Consider the following 26,256-nt stretch of genomic DNA (forward strand, 5'->3'; position numbering starts at 1 on the left):
CACTATTGTATTTTTTGTTTGCGTAACATAAAGCAAAATGAGACTTCATATGAAATAAAATTGGTTACTATATTTATCTGGCTATTAAATTAATTTCAGTATGAAAGAATTTACATCAATAATAATTTACTTCTAAAAAGCCTCAAGTTGCATTTTTTTTTGCTGAGATATTCAAAATAATGCAGAGGAATCACTGGGATCTTCATTAATTTCAATACAAGATACATATCTAAATCATGTATCTCCATCCCAAGATTGCTTCGTAATCTCAACCCATTTTTCCTAATGATATCATTTTGCTTAATTATGTAAAGATGAAACATGCTTTTGCTATTTAATATCTTCTTAAGTTTATATTTCTGCAGAAGATCAAAGGAAATACAGCAATACTACCATATGTGTGTATGACATGGAACAGCACAGCATGAGGACCCTTTGTCAGTGCTTTGTCACAGTATAAGTAAAAAAGTTTCTATCTAAAGGGCATTATTTTGAGAGACCAGCGGTATCATGGCTCAAAATATTAGAGATTATTTAGTTTTCAAAGTTATCATTGAATAATTAACTTACTTAAAAAATCAGACAATATGTAAAACAAAGAGATAATATTTGACAGCTTCTACATTCCTTTCAATACTTAGTGTTTCTGTGGGTAGATTAGCAAGAGAGTCTAACTGAATTAGTGACATCAGAATTTGAAATGTGTGCCTAAGGTTCAGTGGCTGGTCACTGTAAACAGTAAAGTAATACAATGGGTCAGATTCAAATGTAGTCAATATACTGCCCTACACACCTACAAAATATTAAAATGGAACATAAAATCACTAGGGAAAACACCTGATATCCACACAGTTTTGAAACATCAGGATAAATTATGATTACAATTTCATGATTCTTTCAGGAAGAAAAATGGTTTAGCCTTTTTGTTTTAATTTTAAAAATTATTTGTGCATAGAACTTGGCAAGCTTTTACATTAAGAGAACATTTCATGTCTAAACAACTACAGGGAGGAATTAATACCTGAAACAGCTCAGCAAATTGTCACTACACTGATTAGCATTAGAGTAATCCGGACTGATACGAGGGGAAACGAGGGATGCTTTCCATTTAGAGCAGCACGAACAAGCCATAACAGAGAATCATAGGAAGGCAGGGGTTGGAAGGGACCTAAAGATCACCTAATTCCAATCTCTGCTGAGAGCAGGGATGCCACCCGCTGACTCAGGCAGTGCGTCATGTATTGTACACAAGAGACGTTTGGACGCTGATCCAACTTGCTTTTCCATCCTTACATTACAGACAACTTCAGATTCTTTCATAAAAGACTTTCTCAGTTTAAGCTTCTTAAATGGTGAAGAAACTCTCCACGCAGTCTCTGCCCTGCTATTGCTGTCTTTGCTCTCAAAAGCAGCCGGGACAACTTCAGTAACACAATGATGTCTTGTCGAGATAATCGGGACATTACCGTGGTAGGTGATAATGACTGAATTGGAGACATGTCAAAAGCGTAAACAAAACGTGTGATCTGACCACCTTTGGAGAGAACAAAATGAGGGAAGTGATCATTGTATGCCAAAATACTTTGTGCCTTTTAAAGACAGACCTGGGTACATGAGAGCTAAAGGATGCTAAAGGCAATAGATAAAATGCGTGAAGCAAGATAAAGATAGCGAAGAGGCAGGATGAAAGCAAGTCTTCAAAGTGCTTTTCCATCACTATACTTAACTTGGCACTTAAGAGTGCCAAGTGTCCGGCAGGAAAGAGTGCTTCTGATCTGTGATCACCTGTACAGTCTCACAGGGTGCACACAAGTGAAGCGCTCAGCTTCAGAAGCTGTGCTGCAGGACAACACATCATATCAGAAAGGAAAGTTGGAAATTAAAGGGTACACTTAGCCTGCTGCATGTGTGTGTTTCAGCCGAGCCATTATCAAATGTCAGGAGCCTACTGGTTCAGTCAGAACAGGTGAAGCCTTAAAAAAGGATCAGGAAGGGAGAAAAAAATCAGAAACACTATTGAAAATAATAGGTCACCTCTCTCCCTTTTTTGCATGGTGCCTTACAGGACTAGATTCAAAACCCATCGAAGCCAAAGAAATATTCCACTGACTTCTGAAATCAAACTCAGAGGCTGATCAAATGCCTGGTGAAATAATGCTTTGATTGCTAAACCATCCATTTCTGGATAAGATCACAAATACTGCCATTGGATGGGTTGTTCTGTATCGCTGCTTTTCAAAGAGCAGTAATAGATAGAAAGGCAATACCCCCTCTGGTAAAATCATATGGCAAATTATTACAGTTATAGTCCAAGGGTTTAAATATGAATCTATATATGCAAACAGAGTACCAGTCTAAGTTATCATAATTCAGGTAACTGAGACCAGATTTACTGTCTGATACTTGAGTTGCTGAGCAACAAGTGCCTGAAGCGATGTTCAAGGGCTTACCAGCTGCAAACAGGGCTCCCAGCCAGCTGGAAATGACAGCTGACAGCTACCTTCTGCACTATTTTTCATTCTTAGATTGGAAAAATCTAAATCTATTTGCTCTAATTCTCATTGAGGGAAGAATAAACAATTTTTTTTTAGGGTCTCTTAGGTCTCAAATGGAACCCACTATACCTTTGGCTGGTAATTCTCACCCAAAAACTGTTTCTTGGAACTTGACAATGTAGTGAATTGCAAGATTTAACTGCAATCAATGTAAACAACAGTGGACTTTGGTTCCTGAACATTGTACACTGTCAGACCATCACCAGGAAATGAAAATTAAACTTAAACAGTACTACCCCAGTTGGTACTTGCCAAGAATCCAGCTATGCATTTGCTTCTTTTCAAACACTTTTCTGAAAAAAGTTGAGGTATCCTAGCTAACACATCCCAGGTAACAAACTGTCTGGTAAAAATAGCTATTAGAGTAGTATGATGTGCTAATATTAGAATTAGCTGTTTTCAGGCTTGTTGATAGTGTTCCAGGCCTGACTGAAGAAAAGCATCCTTTAGTACTTTGAAACTGGCTTTGCCTCTGGCTTGGAATCAAATATTTGTCAAGTGTGTATTTAGGACACTGTCTAAAGATAAAGCCAAAGTCGCTCCAGCTCTTACCACAATCCAAAGGAGCCATAAAAGTTTCACTTTGAACAGTATAACAGCTTTTCACTTCATCCTTTCATTGCTGCACCAGAACTTTGTGGAATATTTACACTTCCATAGAAAATGAGGGTTTTCTCATGAGCGTGTTTCCATCCTTCTCTCTCAGTCCATGCTGATATCTTGATTGAGACAGAGATTCTGATCACTATAGATTGTCCTACTCATAGTAAATTATGGATATTGCCTATACTATGTCTGCATATGACCAAATGAAGAGGAGCCTGGGAGACAAAAATGAACCTATGGCTTAAGAATATAGTTGGGACAATGGTTATTACAAAACACTCATCAGGAAATTCAAAGGCAAATTTGGGGCAAAAGGTCTCTTTTACTTTGTAATATTCCTCCTATCAAGTTGTACCATGATCATGTTTTAAAGGTTGCCTTGGGTCAGGGTACTCATAGTCATAAACTCGTAGGAAATATCAAGACAAGTTAAAATACAAGTGAGACACTGAAATGTTAACTTTGTCTAAGATTAAGAAAAGAACTGGAAGAGCTTTAAGCACATGATACTTTGTACTTGAAGGATTGCATCCAAAGTACCCTTGAGAAAGAACTATAAGAGAAGCTATGATCAGAACTGTGACATCCCTCATTTTAATTTTGCTAGGAAGAAATGGAAATGCAGAGGATGGCAACTCTGGCACTTTGGGGTATGATTATCAAGCTCAGTGGCCTTGCCTGGACCTTTTGGATGAGGTCCAGGCAAAACTAGTGAGCAATCAAACTTTACCAAGGACATCATGAGACAGTTAAAAACCCCAAGATTCATTGTAGTTCCAGTGAGTCACTAGCTGTGACTATATTTTCACAAATTTTAGTTGAAGATGAAGGGGGATCATGGCAATGTTTAAGCCAATGGACCTAGACACACTTCCAAGATATTAAATCCAGGTTTGTGCCCTTGAACATCCTGACTCCATTACAGAGAGAGATTTTTGCATGCAATAGCCATCATGCTCTGATTTCCACTGAAAAGAAGCCCAGCCTATAGATCTTCTAGTCGAGTCCTTGATCTGGCACAACCCACAAGGGGAGGTACATATCCAAGTCAGCCAGAGGCAACACATCTGTCAGCCCAAATTGCCCTTTCCAAGGAGAAGAGAGCATAATATTCTAAACAGATCAATACTGAACCAATACACAATATTGAACTCGTGTATTGCTGTGATTTCCTCATGGCACTTGATTTTGTTTCATTTAAAGTGAATTCATGAGAAAATAGTTTACAAAATTGAAGGGAAACTTTCTGCAGGAAAGGAAAACCTAAGGCAATTCATGCACATGAAGGTAATGTTTTGGAAAATTCATTTTCACAGGAAGATTTAATTTCTCAGGGAAATTGGGCCCTGAATAAGGTAAACACATCTTTCTGAAGTATAGGTTATGTAAACTCCTTTCATGTTCCTAAAGAAGTGGTGATGGGAAACATTTTGTCCAAATAAGAGAGGTGAACTTTCATATTATGTTTGGTTCGTATTCCCCTTGAAGCTTCCCACATCACGCTGACAGCATACAGGACTTAAAGTGAATTTATTCTGTAGATTAGGTAGGTTTTAAGACTCCTCAGATCCTTTTTAAACTATAAACTGTCTGCAAAATGAAAGTCATGAGCCCGGCCTCTCCAGTGCAATGTTGCACCTAAACATGCTCCCTTTCCATAGGGCTCAACAACACTGGCAAAACCACTCCCTTGCCACTGCAAGATGAAAAGATGCTGTGAGTCATACAGCATTCCTCAAAGCATTCCAGATGTTTGGTATCTTTGCTGTGTTTGAGAAAGTAAAGATACCTCCTCAAAATGGAACGAACAGGCCTGCTCTACTCATAAGAGCATCGCTTTGCTCCTTGTACCTTGTCTGCCAAGCTTGTTCCCAGGAAATGAGTCTGAATGATCTGGTTAAGTACATATTTAAGAGCAAGCTAGAAGAATACTTTAAAAAAGGATTTATCCCAGCCAGTGGGGAATGTAAATGGTTCCAAGCCCCAGAGCCAGCAAAGCTGCTGAAATATGAGATAACATTCAACAGAGGATCCCTACATCAGGATCTCACTCTGAATGTGACTTATTATTGCTTGTTTTTCACAAAGAGATGGGCACAAGGTCAGTGGCATGACAACGCCACAAAAAGAAAGTAGGTCTTGGCTCAAATGCTAGAATGGATGTTAAAAGCAGAGGATAATCTAAAATTATCCAAAGAGGGCTACAGGTGATGGCAGAGAATATGAAATATTGAGAAACAAGACCATTTTTAAATTCACTCTTGTGCATGAAGAGTGAAAAACTAAAAGCCCCAAAGCAGCAGCTTCGGCATCAGATTATCTGTCAAAAGCAAGCAAATAGACATGAAATTCTTGATTTTGGTGTAAATATTTGCAGGATCTGTACTGCAAATTGTACCATCACTTACTTGAATGTATTGCTACAGATACTGTAAATCATGTCACTGATATATTGAGCTCCATGCTCTGCCAGCACGACAATTAAGGGTAATTTGGGAGAAAAAAATATCTAAGATATTTTATCTGAGTAGAGATTGTTACCTTCCTGCTAGCTAAGAATACAGTGTGTGTTTGTCTCTTGACTAAGAATACAGTGGACACCCTTGCAGCATGCCAAATCCATGAGATCCTATTAGATCCTTCCATTCTGAAGGAAGGGTATTAGGCTTACATTTTACCTTGTGTTTGGGGGTGTATGTGAGATTAGCTCAGCATATGTGATTCCTTTGCAGCTAAAGCTAGTGGAGAAACATCAAAAATTCTGCCCTATTACAACACAGGCAAGGCAAAAAAGGAGTTGTATTTATACTTATTCCTTTAGGCTCTAAGCACAGATGTACAGTGTGGCTCTGTATTATCTGACATACTAGCCATTATACAAGATTTATTCATTTTAATCCTATGTTTTCCCAGCCTTACTCTATGCTCCTTTCTTTGCATCCTATAACATATTCAGAGTGGATACTATTTCTTTTTTATATGTTAACAAAGCACTTTGCACAAGAAAGCCTTATTTATTGTTTGGCTCTGCAGTTCTAGCATAGTACAAAACAAAACAAAAAAATTACAATACTGAATAATAATAGTAATGAAAATAACAATAAAATATTGCCAACAGAAAAGTAGACACTGAAGAAAAACAAAGCATGCATCCTTTACTACACAAATACAAAATTAATGTGCAAATACATTCATAAATTAAACTACTGAGTTCTGATTGCTGTTATTTCTGGAGCTGTATTATTCATTTTTTTCTGTGTTGTACTGAATTATATTGCAGTCTTATGTGAATTACACATAAAAACCTTCATTTAGCTTACAAGTTTCAGGAGTTTTAGCACAAATAATCATTTGAACTTCTGTACTTGTTATACAAGACAGGTTTTTTTTTTTTTACTTCTAGAAATTTTGGTAATTTGAATATAAATACAGGAAAAATGAAACAGAGTTACATCTCGTTAAATAGTGAGTAAAAAAAAAAAAAGAATAGTTTGTTAGTACATGCTTGACTGAAAAAAAAATACAAATGCTTAAGAATAACAATTAGAAATAAGAGAAATTAGAAATTCAGTGTGACTGATTTCCACAGCCTAAAAGGGCTAAATTCACCAGGATACATTTTGAGACCCACAGTTTTGTTGGGTCTGTCAGATCTGTGGCAGCTTCACCGGCTGAAGCTCCGCTTTGTGAGTAAGATCTAAACCTCCCCTGTCTACTCGTGAGCTAACCATCATTTTTACAAACTTAAATTGCAGCCTGTTTTACTTATGGAGGGCTCCTACTTCACATGGATAGAAGTGGAAATTGTCAAGCCATCAAGCACAGTGCCCTTTACCAACACGATGCTATTTCAGAAGCATCCATGCTAAACACCTGACCTACTGTGAAAATGCACAGTATTCAGCAGCCTTTAAAATTTTCCATTTGTTACCCACAGAGAAGAAGGAAGGAGGTGAAGTGGCTGCATACTAGACTGTAGGAGGGAAAAAAAGGCCACACAGAGGCAATGAAGACCTTTTGATAGTCTGTCAGATAGGCACCCTGGAGCTTCTTCACCTGTTGATCAATGCACCCTATTTCCACATTGATATTTAATTGCCTCCTAATCGGACCAGGAGGAAGTTCTAAATATAACTGCATGTGAAGTACTAGGACAAACAGTTTCCATTACTGTCACAAAGAAAACTAAGGTGAACATTAAGGTTTCCTCATTTAAGAAAATCTGAGCCACCCCATCCCATACAGGGAGAGAGAGCACAGAAGTGGAAGCCAAAATATGGGTCATTACCAGCAAGGACACTACAATGCTATTGAGCATGTGAAATTGAACCTCTAAACTTCAAAAATAACTTGGATTTAAACTATACTGGATTACACTATCAATTTGGGGAAAATAGTTGCTTTAGAAAGAGGAAAAGAGACCAAGGAATTTCATTTAACTGCCTGCACAGTGGGCTATAAAGTGACGTGCAGAGTCTCAGCAAGAACATACTGGAATAAATGAAGAGTGAATCATTTTCATGAATGAAAAGCTAAAGGTCCCCTCAGTGAAGAGGCAAGGAGAAAAACTGGGGGAAAACTGAAAAGGATCATCAGCTAATTCTCTCACATATAAGATTTAGGATAAACAAGGAAACATGTTGAAGGAAAATAAGACCAAACGTACATTTCCAATTCTCAGAACATGCTTGAGTTCTGCATGGAAATGTATTTACATAAATATTCAAGCAGCAAATATCCACAGTACTCACTCGAATATGCTTGTTCAGAATCTTCATGCTACAAAAAAAAATATGCAACTCACATTCCTGTCCAGGTGAAGTTGCAGCTCCCTATTCAGGAACCAGAAACAATCAGTCCTGGAGAGTGACCAGGAGTTTACAAACAGATGAGATTCATAAGAGCCCTTTAGAAAGCAAATCAGTGTGCCAAAGTGAGAAACAGAACATGCCAAATTTTGACAGAAACGGTGGATACCCAACACAAGCTGTTCTACAGAGAATGTTTCTGACACCTCCAGCAGGAATATTTATGCAAGTGTTTATCAACATAAGTATTCCCAGCCTTTTCTCTTTCTACCAGTTAGCAGGCAGCCAAGAACGATCTCTGCCAAAGAGCTTTATGTTGAACCTTCAACCAGAGAAGACACTCACGCTGCTTATCCTGCCACAACACTCATTGCCTGGTGCTGAGCAAACCACTTCATGGGCATCAGTGATGAGGAGGAAACAAGATTAAAGGCTGAGGCAAGCTAAGAGACACCATGGCTGATGTAGTAGAGAATGAAAAAAATATTTTCTTTGTGAGTTTTAAGTCAAACAACAACGTGCAGCTGAGGAAGCCAGAAGGAACTGTGCTGCAGAACATAATCAAAAGCTGACTGATTTAACAAGTGTTTGTTACAAGGGTGACAAAGAAAGGGCAAATTTCACAGGTGGTAGGAAAGATAGGGAAGAAAAACTTAGTCAAGCCATTGATGGAAAAAAAGTTAGAAAATGACAAGGGACCAAATTACAATCTGCCATAAACAGCTCTTATATTGTAGTTTTCCAGTTGCCATTGGCAGACATTCTGTCCTCGAGCTGGAAAAAGTGCATTGAATGGAAAAAGGTGGGGTGGCTGACAATGACAGGGGAAGGAGGGATCATGGGAGAAATAATTATTGAAGAATACAGTTTTATCTAATACTGGAAAGTGAATTTAAGTTGGGAACATAGATCTCCAGGATGACAAAACTACAACACCAAAATGTAATTAAAAAAAAAGGAACATCAAGAAATGGCTTAATAGTGTTCAGCTTTTGTGCCAGAAATTTTTTAAAGATAATTTATCACTTTTTATAACTGTCAAGAAAACTTTGTTTAGCCTTCAAGATCTTTGAATTTATTGCCAAAACTGTCATAGAAACAGCATTAGCAATTTGATCCAAAGGTCACCAAAGTCAGTGGGAAGAGCACCACTTTTTTCACAGGGGTTTGGATGAAGAAAAATATACTCTATACATATTTTAGTATTGATGAATTAAAATTCAGAAGGAATTAAAAGAGCAAAGACAAGGGAAAATTAAAAAAACCTGTTTACATTGTCTCTACCTTCAAAACAGCTATTTTCAGAAGAGAAAGAAAGGCAAAATTCTCTTTCAGTGCACCCTATTGAAGTACAGCAAAGATTACACTCTACCAATAATCCTATACCTCTGCTTTATTAAATCATTCTGCTTTGAGCTTTTCCTGTGCTTCTCTTGGGATGGCCTAGAGCATATAATTGGATCCACTTCATATGGAGAACAGAGTCTGGTAACCAGCAGTTGCAGCAGCAGATGCTTGTTCACTCATGAAAATAACGACAAAACGTTTCCATCAGTCATTTAAAACTATAAACATACAGGCTGGGTTTGCTCTCAGCAGCTTTGCTGTGCATGGAGTCGATATGTTTTTTCCCTTTCTAAACCCAGTACTCAGGCTTTCAAAAAATAATTCATTGCCCTTAAATAATGGTGTAACAGTTGGTGAGAATCACAAAAGCCCTCGCTGGCAGTTGGCAGTGCTGCTTCAACTGTATGTCACTGCAGTAATTGTACCTCAGCACTGCATCATCCAAACGAGAGCCCTGAGGATGTATTGATGAAGATGGGACGGTCCAAAGAGAAGAGATGGGTTCAAAATTCAGCCAGCTTTTATTTGACTATGCAAAGGGGAAAAGGACTTCCAAAGAGAGGCTATTAAACATGGCATACCACTTTTGGCAGTGATACATGTGATCTGGGCAAAGTAGGGCAAAATCATGATCCTGCTGAAAGACTTTGAGTCACGTACGGATATATGCAGTCTGCTCTCAAATGGCCAAGATGCACCAGGCTAATAATGAATTTCATGGCAAAATCTCTAGTAAAGGCTACTCATCTGCATAGGGACTTCCAAATGTGCACCACAGTTCTAATTATATTTTTTTACTTTTTTCTCCCAGTTTCTCTGTCTTCATTAACCCACAAGGCCTTTTTACACCCCAGATGAGTATAAATTGAAATTAAAGAGGTTTATAGGATAGATCGGACATTGCAATCTCCTACCCAAAGTATCTCTTCTCTCAGCATCACATGTACCACAACACTGCAGAGTCCAGGACCAGCACCTGAGTTTAGATGCCTCATCTGTGTAGCAGGATCATGACTTACACCTTTGCTGACCAGATAGTTAACACGGGCTGCAAGGTAGCCACACTAATACCTGCGAATCCCTGAGGCTGGTAAGCTTAAAGTGGTCCAGCTCTTAAATGACAAGAGATTTGGCTTACTGTATTTAGAGAATAGTCCTGAAAGCATACAAACTATCTTAAAACTTAAAGGACTGGCTTTACTTTTAGATACTATTTTTTCCCTAATTTCATATGTTGCATGAGGGATTCAGGTTTCATAACCAGAGCTTTTTCTGTTGCCCACCAGAAGGACAGAAACTGCTGTGCCTTTTAGGCTTTGGGCACATGGGAAAAGTAAGTGGGATTTGGGAAATAGAGAGTGATATTTTCTTGAAATAGCTTTTTCCTCTGGCACTATGCAAAGCTGGTGCAAGACTGCAGGTGACCTAAGCAGTCCCCAAGGGACAGCAGATAATCAAAGCGCAGCTTTAGTGCCTAAGATGCAAAATTCAACAAATGTAGCAAAACAGGTGAGTTAGCCTTACAATGTCATAAAGCATGCAGATTATTTTTAAGTCATTTGGAAAAGACGGTGTTTTAACAAAATACTGTAGAGCAACTAAGCCTTTTTATTTATTATTTTTCTGGTGAAATTAGGTGGAAAGAGTAGTTTTTGTAGGGAGAAGCAGCACACCCAGCAAAAAGATCAAATTTTAACTTTCCATCTTATTCTTCTGAACTACATCCTTCTTATAAAGACACAACAGACTTCTGAAAGGCAAGAGTTTGGCAGAACTATTAGGGCTGATTCTCTTCCTTTATTCCATGGTAAATTATCACATTTCAGAATAAATCTAAACAAAATTAAGAGAACAAGAGGTCTATGAGTCACTAAAAGGAGTTAAATCAAACACTTCCTCTCAGTTTCCCCTTCTTGTTAGTTTAGTATTGTGTTAAATCTCTCATAAATAATAGAAGATAAAGTAAGAACACATTTGACATAGGGGAACATCTAAATCTGTAACTATGCAGACAAACAAGGGAATGCTGCTCCTGTTGGCTGGCAGGAAGCTGCAGCAATGAGCAATCTTGCTGTGCTCAAGGCAAACCCAAGCCTTCACATGTTGCCTGTGAAGGGGGCACTCACAAGCCCCTGCATTCTGGCAAGTGTACAGCAATTTGCCTCTGCTTGTGAAAACACAAACATGAGCAAACTTCTTCCCAGGCATGGACACACTCTCATATGCACATGTGGCTTACAGCAACCTGCAGTCCATGTTTAGCCACTAATATTAAAGCAGCCATTTCCAAAAACCAAAGTAGCTTTTTTACCAAAACCAGTGATTTTTGTCTTGATGAAGGCTATTGTTTTAAATTTCAGCATTGCTCCAATCAGCAGTGAGAGACAAGAACACAGATCAGTAGAACAAAGCTCACTCACTATCATACCAGATAAGATATGCTATGGGTGGTGATGGACAGAGCAGCTGTGGAGTCCCCATGGAGCTGAGAGATGCTTTGCAGATTGGGATTTATGGAAAATGCGGTGCCCACGGAGAGCAGCTGACTCTGTCCTGGCAGATTCAGTGCATGGCTTGGGGCCATGGCACACAAATTTAGGCCACTTTGCGTGGAGGTGGGTCAGGAATGCCAGAGACAGAAAAGGACAGAGCCAAGTGGATCCCATACCATTTCCCCGCATGGGTCTGGGGTGATCCAAACCAGCCATGCTCTGTAGATGAGGCAGTAGAAGGAGTGATCCCTCTGACTGGTGTTTGCTACTTCACAGCAACCAATAGATGAAAACGAATTCAGCAAATGCAAAAAGCATTTCTATGCTGAATAATCTACACAGCAATTTTGGACAGACACTGAGTTATCTAGAGGGGTTGTGGAGTCTCCTTTGCTGAAGATATTCCAAACCCACCTGGATGCAATCCAGTGCAACCCGCCTTAGCAGGGAGGTTGTTCCCCCGAAGTTACTTCAAATCCCAACCATTCTGTGGTTGGGAATTCTGCAGAAAGAAAAAAACAAGACAATAAAATGTGAACTCCAGCCCTTTCCCTCAGTAAGTCTGTTTTTCTTACTGACTCCACTAATCAAACCATTTCTGTCCACCTGCCAAAATAAACAGGAGACCCAAAAGCACAAGATAAATCATAATAAATCAATTGACTATTTCCCCACTACCCTAATTTATACATTTATTTTCCTCCAGTAAGGAAATAATGAGACTAAGAAACATAACCTCATTTATAAAACTTATTTGCCAAGAGGAGGGTGTTGTTTTTTCAGCAACCTGCAGTTAGCATAACAACACTAGACAGATTAAATGGAGACAGTTTTTTATGATATATGAGTTCATATTTATTGCAAAATACAAAACTGTGTCCAAAAGAGAAAAAAGAAGCCCATTACATGAAGCCCCACATAACAATCTTAGCAGTTTTTGACTGGCAAAACATGAAAACGTTGTCAATACAAGTCCAGGATTTCTTTGTGTTAGCAGTACACAGGCCCCAGAACGAGAGAGGCACAAAATTAAAGTGCTGCAAAAAGGGACAAGAAGGGTGGAGGGGAGGACTCTCTGGCCAGCCTTTTTTTTCTTATTGCAAGACAGATGTTTTTTTTTATTTTGACCACTTAAACATCCTGAGGCAAACCAGTTATACTATGATCCTCTCTTGCATCATAAATCATGATTTTAAATTAATAATAACAATAAAAATTGAACAATGCAGGTCAAAAATTTGCAGTAATGTTCTCAAGTATTCATATCATATATACTTATATAGTGAACTGATTATTATACTGTAATTTCTAATAGAAGAGGTAAATAAAACAAGAAAAATGCAGGGTTTTCCACACTGTTTTACTTTGGGTATGTTGAATTACTCGAACTGATCATTGAAGGAACAGAAATGTGATCAGAAATTTTGACATTAAAACAGTAGGTATTTGGCAATGTAAAAAGAGATTTTAGTATGGGATTTTTACAAAAAAACCATGAAAAGCATTAAAGGTATCAGTGAAGTTCTTTACTTAAAGCAACGATGTATGATTGTTTATATGCCACAAGTTTTTTCTTTCAGCAATAAGCAGTTTGAAAAATTAAAAGTGCCACTGTTTTCTTCAGAAGCATCTGCTGAATTACAAATGCCCTTCCTAATGAAGCTGAAGAGTCCTAATTAACCAGAACATTTTTGAGAACCACACTATGCTGAAATGAGTCTTTCCTCAACTGAGAAGTTTTGATTCCAATGCTCTTTCTCATCACACATCGTCATTTATTTTAGGAAAAATCTCACTAAAACCTAAAGCAAGTAAGTTTTCAGCTAAAAGACTTAAACCAATCATACCTTCTGCAGTTGAATAATTGCTTTCAAAGCTAAAGGTCTTTCTATTTTTTTAAAGACTTAAAAGTAAAAGATGTCTGTTTACTTTTTTTAGTGTTCATACTCAGAGGCTGTTTCACTGTGAAGTATAAATAATACAGCTCTAAAGGCAGGTAATTTTCCTCTTTCACCAGAAACCTGCTCCACAAACAGAGCTACAAGAGAAAACATCTCTGGCTCCAGATTTCAGTACTTTCAACCTGAGAACCACTGTCAATAACACACTAAGGTAGGTCCTAGTGTGACACAAGAGAGCTCTCCCCAGAGAAACTGAAACGCTGGCCACAAGTGAAGCCTCTCTGCTCAGCTAGGAAGTTTTATCAGGATATGAACATATATTGTAGAATCATAAAATGTTTTGGGTTGGAAGTGACCTTTAAAGATCTTGTACTCTAACCCCACTGCCATGAGCAGGGACATCTTTTACTAGACCAGGTTGCTCAGAGCCCCATCCAACCTGGTCTTGAATGTTCATTTCCAGGGCTGGAGCAGCCACAGCTTCTCTGGGCAACCTGTGCCAGTCCCTCACCACCCTCACAGTAAAGAGTTTCTTCCTAGTATCTAATCTAAGTCTACCCACTCTGGAGCTTAAAACCATTGCCCCTTGTCCTATCACTACCACTAAAAAGTCTTTCTCAATCTTTCTTATAAATCCTCAGAATATATTGAAAGTTCATCATGAAGCTTCCCCAGAGTCTTCTTTTCTCCAGACATGACACATCTTTCAGAAACTAATATTTTATGGCATTCCTTTACAGTGAGTGATTAATCCTAAAGTTTTTATCTGAAATGTCTTTGCAGGCTTTGGTGATTATACAAGATTTGCAATGAAGCAAAAATTTTAAATAGATGGATCTGTTGCATGAGCCAACATATAGAAAGACAGGCACATAGCCTGGTAACAATTCAATGAGACTTCAGAAAGGGAAGCAGAATACACTTTCCAACAATTCTTGTGGTCTAGTTTCTTTGTAAGAGACATTTTTCTCACAGTAAGAATTACCTTGAAACATAATTGTGGGGGTTTCTTTAACGAAGCCTTGACAATTTTGAAAATCACCACATGGGCTTTGTTTTACTTACCACTGAATAATCAAACCCCCACTTTTCATTGGAAAGTCAGTGCCCCAAACATATGTAATATAAGAATGCACAGAATGCAAACATTAAAATATTATCAATATAAAATACCAATCTATGAATTATTTCTGGGTTCACAAGTATTCCAGGTCTTTCAAACACAAGTATTTCTGTAAAACTTGGATAGGGGGATTCTACTGTTGCACATCTGCAGATTGAGAGAAGAACATGTATGGCTTGAAATAAATGACTTTTGAATTACACTGATAACAGACAAATCATATCCTTTGGGGTCATATTAATAAAAATTTCCTACTATATGTTGCCTTATCTTTGCGGGCTCCAGAGGCAATTAATGTATTGGTAATCAGTCAATATTGTTTCATCCCAGTGATCAAGCAGGAGAATATAACCCACAACACCATAAGGTAAATCTCAGTCTTGTTTTAGTGTCTAGTAAAATATTGGTTCTATTAAAGTTGGCAGGTTAAGGCTGGAGGCTTAAAATCTCCAGAGCTACCTGCATGACTTTCAATTACCTAAGTGTTAACAGGAGACCATGAAGAACCCAGACAACCCCTGAGGCATCCAAATGTCTTTGGATGTGCAGCTTTGTGCCTAATAGTCCCAAAGTGACCTTGTTAGGAATGCACAATATGGTTGCCTCCAGTTTTGTGGATGCAGCTCTGGCCATCTGCAAATGCTGGGCTGTTGTAATACTGGGTATTCCTCTCTCAAAGTGCCTTTGTGGATGTTCAGGTCTGAGTCAAGTCCTGTTTAAAGTAAAGAGGAATTTTAGGCTAGTGTCAACTGGTCTTGTGTCAGGGCTTTAGAGGGAAACCTCGGTCTCAAACCCTTTTAATGATCTACATTGGAACAGTTCTCAGAGGAACAATTTGATTAATTCAGAGAGTTATCAGCTGAATCCTTCTCCTTACCTCGTTTTAGCACTAGTTGTTCTATTGCCATTTTTCTTATCTTACTAAACATAAGAAAAAATTCCTACAAAGTATTTCTTAGATGAGGCTAAGCTAGTTAACTTGAATGAAATTACTTAGGGTAATGGCAGCTTGAGGAATTCTTCTTTAATACTAATTATTTTTGTCCTGAAAGAACACAAAACAGAGCACAAGAAAAACTGAAGAGTGCATTTTTTATCTTTTAATAAGCAACAATTCAGAAAAGCCAAATAAATTTAATTTTTTGGGTAAGGAAGCACTAGAGTAAGCAGAAAAAAACCTGTTATTAATTTCAGGAGAGATTTGTTTTTCCTCAAAATGCATTGCAGTAGGTACTGTTTTGAGGTTGCTCTTCCATTACATTCCACTGTAGGATCCCAAGCCACATAACAACCTACACAGGCTGTCCCAGTACTGCCCCTGAGCTCAGGAGCCCTGAGGCCCAGAAAAGTCAGAAATACACTAACCTAAAGGACTGAGATCCACAAAAGTAGCTTCAAATTAAAAAAATCTTCTAATAGATTATATCGATAGCTCTGGATTTCATATTTCCTATTGTTCCCAAATCCAGAACTGTTCTGATTGTGAGCAGAATAGTAGAACAAGTAGGAAGGCAAGTTCACATGCAGCTCCAGCCCTTTTTCCTTGGACTCATAGCCTTTACCCTGAGACATGCCTTGAGAATGTTTCACAATTCACCTCCAATGTGGATCATGGAACTGCCAGAAACATATAAATTAAAGAGGTGCTCATTGTGTTTGGAGAACCTGAGGAACATGCAATTTGAAGAACTTCTTTTATTACTATTATTGAGAAAACCTGCATACAGACAAAGAAGGGATCATTCACTTCCCTCTTACTCATTGTGGTGGATCTTGTTTCCTGATAAAATTAATTTTTAAATAAGAGTGTAAAGACAGGTGCAGATACATCTTGCAGATGGCCATCAGCCTCTAGCAGGTGGTGACAAGACTCTGGGAACTGCAGTGGAGTCTGGCTCATCTTATGATGAGACAACATCCCAACATAAAGGAGTCAGTTATTTAATAACATTCTTAACCTTATCTTGCTTATTGCATATTAACCTATTTTTTCCCATTGAAGATGTGAGATTTCAGCTGGTGGTCAAGAAGATTTCAGAGAGAATTGTCTTGCTACCTGCTTCTTTTCTTCACTGCAAACTTAACGAAAGAGGCTCAACAACATGTTCTCCAGACAACATAAAATCATTGCTTCAGTACTTATGAAACAGTTGCTCAAGATCTTAAACTAGTTCAAGAAGAGCATAAATTAGTTCAGGTAGATGGGTTTAGCAATATTCTGATCAAATGCTTCTGCTTTAGACCAAGACTCCAAACATGTCAGCGTGGTGCATCCAAAGGTGTGCAACACAGGCTCCAGATCTCCCTGTGCACTCTGGAAGTGCAATGACTGTACAAACCTGTGCATGTACTACACGGATCTGTGCGTTTATGACCAGATTGGTTCTGCAATAGGTGTCAAGTGATAGCAAAAACCTTAATACAGTAAACCTACTAATTTTTTGTTGTGTTTCAAAGAGATACTGTCCATTGTCATGTTCCAAAGAGATATTGTTCATTGTCATCATCATATTATAAGCGTTGATTTTAAATTTTCACTCCATTTGAAGGAAAGTATTAAAACTTATATCTAAAATGAATCCATTTTCATTCACCAATCAAACCAATTTGAATTAGTCTCTGGTCCAGCTGGAATGTGTCAGAGATGGCAGCAAGCTTCCTAGCAGCTTAGGTCAGAGTTCTTGTGACCATGCACAGCAGTGAAGCATAAACATCTGAGAAAAACTGTTGCCCAAAATGTAAATTCCTTACAGATTTTTACAGCTGATGGGAAAAAGACTATTTGGAACACCTTCTCAGATCAAGATCCATAATTCCATGTAAATGATGCCTTTCTGGATGTTTCCCTCACCTCCAAATCTGCTAAACCATGTTCAACTTTAACTCTCAATTTTCTAGCTTTTCTATGTGCTGTTCATTTGCTTAGTATTATTTCTGTGTCACTGCCTTTCTGGCTTAACAGATACTTTGCTAGTCAATGCAAAGCAAAACCATTTGAAAAGCAAGAAGATTGATAAATCTTGGAAAGAAGAACTGCTGGAATATATGATATCAGCTTACTGCCAAAGCAAAGGAACCAGTCAACAAATAAGTGTATTCTAGCATACTGTGCAAATTGCACTTCCCTGAATTGACATGCAAGAATAAATTCCTGGCTTTAGCCTTCTCAACATCCTCTGAATAGTCATTGAGGAAGCAAGTATTGTACAGAAAGTATGACATAATATAAAGGTGTTTAATTCTATCTACAAGCTGAAATAATGGATTGATAAACCTTACAGTTACTGAACAAAATAGGAGACCAGTTTACTGGTTAGCTGATACTTTTTACTGCTTCCATAAGAAGCAGAAAAAGAGAGGAAAATCTGTTCTGCTGAAGAATTGGGTCTAGGCTACCATGGAGGATTTAAAGTAGTAATTTCATTGTAAAGTTAAAATTGTTAATTCTGGTTTTAATAGTTGTCTTTCATTTTAACAGTGTGGTTAGAACTGACACAAAGATTATGGTCCTTAGATCTTCCAAGGCATTAGAAGTTAATAATGTGGATGAGAACCACTATGGGTTATGTCCTTATATTTTAAGCTGAATATAAAAGTGGCTATTAAGAGGGGATTTGGTTTCTTTTATTATGCTTACTTTACACAGGATATTTTACTTGTAAACAAAATGAGAGAGTAAAGAATTGCTTATAAATTGTCTATGCCATGCTGGACTTTGAAGCAAAATTCTCAAGATGAACTCTGAATCCAAAAAGCTCTCCTCCCTTTGCTCAGTCTCTCCCACACAATAGTTATAGAAACCAAGCCTCTGATAGAGCAGGCTGCATGCTGACAGGCTGTCTTTGAAAAGCTGTGACAAAGAGGAACTGATGTGTGAGATGAGGAAAACAACAGTGAAGAAAATAAGCCACTTTAGATGACTCCTGAATGCTGAAAAATGTTTCACAGAGGTGATTCAGGCAGTATCACATCTGAGAATGATTCCTTAAAAACCAAAAGGTAAATTGCCCCAGTTACTCAAAAAGCATAAATGCTGTAAAGATGGTATTTACCTGCTCTGTTCCCTGCATGAAACTGCTCTTATCTGGTTTCTTTAACCACACAAAGAAAATTCAGCCTATTTCAACTATTTTTTTTATCACCTGATGTTAGTTTTAACTGTCAACAAAGAAAACAGAGTTGAGTTCTCCATATTCTTGGGGTATTTTATCCCAGTAAGAACACATTCTATTTTCCCATCATGTCTACCAATGAGAAGCATTCCACTAAAAGCCACAGTTTAGCTATTGAGCTCTTTCAAAAAAATTTTCTTCAATGATGCACTAGACAAAGCATTAATATCCTCTGGTTCCTGCATCTTTAGTTCATGCCTGGAATCTGGGTGGACTATCACCTGAATGGATGACTGCAATGCTGGGTGAAAACTTCTGTCTTCGGCTAGAAAGGAGTCAAGAAGTGCTCCATCCATTCATCTCCCAAGTCAAGAGTAGAAATATTGGGATTCAATAGGTAAAACAAGCACCCAGAATCATTTGTAGGGACTGAAAGCCAGTGAATTAGAGTTTTGGTAAAGCATCACACCATAGAGCAGATTAGGAATCTGACACGATACTGAGAGAATCCAAGAGCAAAAGGTCCTCTGAAAAAATTATGGGTTGCCCCATGAATATTAGGAGGACAGGCTAATTTATCTGACCACAAATAGACAGTCAAAAAGTATGATTAGAAAGAAAAATCATGATGATGATAAGGAAAAATAAATGGTTCTATAGCACAAAAGTAATTCTTGGCTTTGTGTTCCCGAGTCCAACATTGTCATAAAAAATTCTAAGCATTCTCTTTTAAAAGCTTTTCATGCTCAATAAAAATAAGGGCATATAAACAAATAACCGTATTGCATTAAACTTCATTAGGCTTTGAACCTGTGGGTGCATGAGGATAGAGACATTATATATCTTATTGGTCATTTACAAGAGAGGAAATATGGAGAGGTGGTTTCTGGTTTTGGGAATAGCATAATACACAACCCTTGCATAGCTTCATTTATAATCCCTCCTTGATTAGTTACTATCCTTTATTTAGTAGAGGTGCTTTTACTATTCATGCTTTTAACTGCAGCTACTCTAATTTAGTGGCTACCCATGTTTAGAAGCCTCACCTTTAGCATAAGCTTCAGATTAAAGTAATTACATTTAATAGAAGCTGCCCACTTTGGAAACTGCCCTTGATTTAGAGCTTCAAGGAGAAGCACTTAAATGTAATAGAAGCCATGGCCTGCAAACGAAGTCTAGAACAAAGATTGGTTCATACACCCAGTCTAACACAATTTATAAGTAGAATGTGCCAATGAAACAGAACAGTTCCTGGAAAAGACTATATTTCATATTGAAAAAAAGCTTCATTCAATGCTGAACAAAAGGACCACCATTCTGGTGTACCATCCAAGCAATCTGATTTTCTTTAGGCACATAAACAGTGATTGTAATCATCCTTCCATAAAGCCTTATGTTCATTTTTAAAATCCCTGTCAACTTATTTGCTGGATGGGGCTGTCACCAACACAGATTTCCAGTACAGCTGCAAGGTGTAGGGTGGGACAGTATTCTAGAAATCACTCAGAACACCTTTATCAGTAAGGGACTTCCAAAACAAGGTAAAAAAAACCCCAAGGTCACCAGGGGTGGCTCCTTGGTTTGTGATTATAATGGATATATTTTACTTCACCAAAAAGGTGATCCCATGGTCAGTTCCAGAGACCCAACCAAAGGGGCAACAACCACTGATGGTCAGTCTCAAACAATTCCTTTGAGAGGCACAGCTTTTCTATGCAAATCAATGCAGTTTCCCTGTATCTCAACATCTATTCTGCTAACCACCAGCCCAAAGCTGAGATCCTCCACACAGTGCATGCCAAAAGAGGCCATACAGCTACCCAGCTCTGACTCCAGTGAAGAAAGAAGCTGGTTTTCCTGACATCGGAGAAGTCAATTGCAAAGGCCAACAGACTGGACTCCATGTATTTGTTCCCTTGATCAGAACTGTAGATCCAGGACTATTTTCCTACTGCTGTTGCTGAACAGGGCAACAGTTTTCCAATTTGTTTCAACCCTCCCAGTGCTTCCCCAAGGTATACAGATTAAGACAAAGAATTACGACATAATTTTAACAAGAATAAATAAATTACATAGAGTAATATGCAATTACATCATAATAGAAGTATATTAAATTATAATGTAAGCATATTATAATGCTACATGCTGTTCTTATTATGATTACAGCTAGCTGTACATGGCAGACATAGCAATGAATGTTTACTTTGCACATAAATAAAACTATGATATATTCACCTGTTTGATTGATTCTGAAATTCTTCCTATCCTCCTCCTACTAAAAATGAAAATTAAAGCATCCTGTCTGAACTGATCTATACCCATAAGTAATTTAAGTGCTACACGGAAAAGTTTACATTAAAATATTGTAAACATTTAATTCAGCTTTTCGACTGGCCTCAGCATGGCCACAGTTCTACACAGACATTTCAGGCACTGTATCATTTAAAGACGGAAGACTCAAAGAAGGAGTGGAGCCAATCTTTAGAGAATACAGTAGGTATACTTGGTATCCAGCAGATCAGATCTCACCCCTGGTATGACTGCAGTTGGCCCCATCTTTTCAAAATAAGGTCTGTGCTTGAGACAGCTTAAGGATATCTAAATGTCTAACTCCTTAAGCTCTACCAAAAAAAAAAATGCTTTCTGTTTAAACCTACAGATTTCATATTGCTGAATTTTAGAAATCACAATAGACTCTGCTAGAAGTATAGTGTCAGTGGCTGACAGAGATGATTAACACACAGGAGTGCTGCTCATTGTTCAATCACACTGCTCTTACCCTGTGATCAGTGAAATTATGAATGCATTTTCCAATATAAACTAAATATACATGATCTTTCAAAATGAGTCTTTGGATGTCCTTTAGTTAGCAGCTTTGCAAGTTTTATTTCAAGTGAAATTACAGATATGCAATTGCTTGTCTTAGACTGATCTCAGTGAATTCCAGTCAAAAAAGAAACCCCAAAACATCTTAAAATACATGACTGAAACTATAAGTACAAATAGCTTTCAATATCAAACAAGAGACAGCTGTCAATGAAGTGACTAAATTTTACAACCATTCTCACTGATGAGTTGTTGAAGTATTATATTAAAAACATTGATTTAGAGGAGGGAGCAGAGGACAGAAATATATTAGAAAGCAGGAAATATATCTTGACTATGAAAATCAATGCAGTTGGCAAACAGAGGGACAGAAAATGTGAAAAAATGTAACCATCTTTAAAGTTACAAGGAAGGAAAATGTGAAATAGGGCCCCCAAACAGATGGACTGAGCCAGGAATCTTCACTGTAAGAATGAAGCAGCAAGCAGTCACTAATTAATTTCTGTAGAGACCAACACAATACATGAAGTCGGCTTATGATGAGCTTTTTGTTATATAGCTAGCTCAAACCATTCCATTGCAGTTTGCTAAGCTCCTTGCCAGTGTTAAAAGGGGAACATAGGAATGGTTACAGACATAGCACATTTGCCTCTACAATTGCCACTGTCATGACAGCACTGGAAGATGAGCCAAGTGCCTGCCAAGATCATCAATACTTAACCCCTACCAACAGCTCTGTTTGAAATCACGGGTTGGAAATACTGCCTCATACATGGACACAGTTTAAAAGGTGTCTAGGATTTCTCAACATGTGAATCTCAGGGGAAATATTTTGTAGTGAGGAACAATATTACAGGTTTTATAAGTTTACCACAAAACTCTTGCATATGTTGCTAGAGCCAGAATTTTACCTGACTATGCAGACTCAAACACACTGATGCTTCCCTTTTTATAGAGGACTTTTCTCCTGTTCCTACCAAAAGAACAGGCACCCCTTGAAAATAGCTTTTTTCTGGTGATGATGCTGAAAAAAAATGCTCCATCAGCACCACATTTTGAAAAAAGAAAAAATTAAAATAAATTGTAAAATATGTCCTAACAAGAAGTAGCTTGAACTTCAATATATAATTCATGTATTTCAGATAAACACTTCCTTTTTTATTTATGAAACAATAAATGTCTTATGCAGTAATTTTAAATTACCATAAAATACCTCATAAAAATAAAGACAAACTCAAGCTGGAAGATTCAGAGCCTAATCACAGCCATTAGCATTATATAGCAGTATAAGTGTCAGAGAATAAGATTATAGTTTCCTGTAAAAACAGAAGTTATCCACATGTAAAAAGTTTGCATACACAATTATATTCAAAACACATCAAAAAATGTAACTTACACTGAGAATTCTATTGTTAGGTAACATTTTGGGTTGTGGAATGTCCCATAGCTCAACCCAGAGACAGTTATCCTTAAGTCTACTATTCCCCCTTGTGTCTGAAGTTGCCAAATCCAAACATAACCCATTCAACCCGTCTTTGATAATTACTGGGTAGGGATTTAGTAGGACATTTCTTATTATGGCAGCCAAATATTTCAGTATGTTATATCCCTAGTGACTAGATGGCATTTTTTCCCTCCTTTTATCTCCCACCAGTATTTCTTCCACCTAAAAGATTTCAAATCATATAAGCTGACTGCTATATTTATTAGGCATTCTCAATACAATTAAACATTGTTCCCTGTGAAATGTGCTGTTAACTATTACCTGGGTTAATAATTTAATTTAATAGGATGGTGACAACATATTGTCATTGTGCAGGTTTGTGACCTAATGATTTATGAGACAAGTTACATTTGCAGACACATTGATTTTGGTAACTGTGCAATGAACAGAAGTGAAGAACAATTTTCACTTTTTATTAACATCTTTCTCTCCTCCTTTCCCAATATTACTTTATACATGGAATAGACTCTTTTAATGCTCATTGATGGTTTGAAAAAAGTTTTAGGTCATGGAATTATTCTTTGAACAATGTGTAAAACTTTCAGTGCTTGAGAAGCCCCATGCATGACAAGTGCCAATTAATGTGCTGTACATCACTGGCCCTTAGAAGTGAAAAAATAAAATGCACTGACTGTAGTAAACTAATTTAAACAATGGTGATATTTCTATGCCCTAACACTCAGAGAAACTCCATTCCATGCAGAGTGTTTTCCTGCATCAGCTGGCTAACATAGGTGGACATGTGCAGGAAGAGATGGCCTGACTCAGACTAAATCTTCTGGGAGCCTCTGGTGGAAGTCAGGATCCTTCAGTGCTCACAGCAGAAACACTTTGCTGTGTTGCTGCCCAACCACACCAGCCTCATAGGAATCTCATCAAGTAAATCGGATAGGGTGGACAGAGAGGAGTGGGGACAAGCTATGGGAAATAACTGTCTACAATAGTAGAAATTGCCCTGCTTTTTTGCCATCTATTCCCTAGTTATGGGAACAAAGCACATCAACTTTATGGCAAAGGAGGAAATGCAGAAACATTTACCATTAAAAATATGCTTCAATAAAAGAGAAAAGTTTCTGTATGTCACAGTTTCTGTATGTCTGTGACAGCACTGACACCAACATATGGGTTTTACTGCAGATCAGAAGCTCATGGAGAGTGACAAATCCCACGTGTAGCTTCACCAGGGAACATCTTACCTGGCTGCTGCTTAGCAATGGTCCTGACACAGGTGGAGGGAGGGGACCCACACAGCAGCTGGTACCACATCCTGAGGAGAGGTGATGTGGCAGAAACACTGGGGTTAAACAAGCACTTTCCTCCTAAGGTGGTGTATAACTGAACTTACCCACAGCTAGGAACCATGCAAACATCTATTAATGCTGGCATAGCACAGCCAAACAGGAAGCATCTTCCTCTACTCCATATTCAGTGGGAAAAAAATCACATGCTGGTCGGACAGACCCATAAACGAAAGCTGAAAGTCAGAGATTACACCTTATTAAAACTATAATACTTTATAATCTACTTTAAATCTAAAAGATTTCTTGTTCTTTGAAAATTTATCCCAGTTTAAATCTTCACAGCTGAACCACATTTTTCAAAGGACTAATGGAAGAACTACCCTTCCCTTCCCAGCTCCTGTCCTCATTATGACACTGTCATGTGCAGCACAGCAAGTTACGTTCATCTGCTGTTAGATACTTACTTCTGTTTCTCAGTTCAACCTGCTTCAATTTATGTCATACCACCTCATGGTCACATCCACTTCACATTTATTTTAAGCTATGTTCTCTGCCTCATTAAATATCTTTTCTAGCTTCAGTCAGATCTGGATATTCCATATCTATGGCACCATTTCATTATGGTTTTAAATATAGCTTTGTCCAGCTTGCAAACTCCATCATATTACTTTTTACCCCTCCCCTTTTTAATTTCTCATGACATTTCCTTGCTAAGTAACATTGTCCTGAAATGAGAAAAAAAGCTTTGATTTTCTTAGGGATGTATCTTCCTATATATTTGTACATCCCCAAATTACTGCATCTTACTTGCACAATGCTAAGAGGAATTCTACTTCTGTCAGTACTACATCAAGTAAAAACAGCAGAGCTGGCTCTGCCAGAGTCTTAATGAGAAGCAGAACACAATGGATGACACCCAGTTAGTCCAATGCTGTGTCCCATTATTTGAGTTGTCTCATTCAGAGCTACCATGAGTACCTTTACACAGTGCATATTGCCCTGTGTAGGCATAGCATAAAAGACACTCTAATGTGAATGTGTGAGACAGAGGATTAATGATGGAGGCGATTTAAGAGACAAAAGAAACTAAGGAGCCATAGGGAAAAAGAAAGACAATGCCAGCAAAGTCTTTTGAATTCACTGCTCTGTTATGGCAAACTGTCTTCCTAAAATCACAAGAAATGCAATAATAATAGCAGAGAATGATTGAGAACCTCTTGCTACAAAAGCATAGGGCGTTATTGCCAGTCCTGCAAAACCATCAATTCCCACCATAACCAATGATAATTTGACACTGGATTTATAAGTTTATTTTCAGTTTGCTAAAGAATAAGAATTTATGCAAAATGGACCTATTCATTGCTTCAGGCTAATACTTTTATCCACCTTCTAACATTAAATTGGGGTTTAAAATAAAATAATACTCAAGCTTTTGTGAAATTATTGCTGGATTGAAATGTATGTGACACTGATGCATGCATGTCTATGAATGGGATGATTATTCATGTCAGGAGAGATCTACAAAGGTCACAAGTGTTAAACTGCTATTCCATTCAGACAGTTTCTGCAAAAATTGAAAGAATTTAAATCAGTGGGATTTTTTTTCCAATGGTAAATGAATTTCAATAGAAGTAGTTGCTTGTAAGATTATCTGCTTCCAGCTCTACCAAACATCATAACCTCTCACTGTTTTGAATGTTTGGAGATCAGGACTCTGTTTCTCTGTCACAGAGTCCCTACC

The sequence above is a fragment of the Pithys albifrons genome, chromosome 8 (assembly GCF_047495875.1).
Source record: "Pithys albifrons albifrons isolate INPA30051 chromosome 8, PitAlb_v1, whole genome shotgun sequence".
In the NCBI taxonomy this organism is placed as follows: domain Eukaryota; kingdom Metazoa; phylum Chordata; class Aves; order Passeriformes; family Thamnophilidae; genus Pithys; species Pithys albifrons.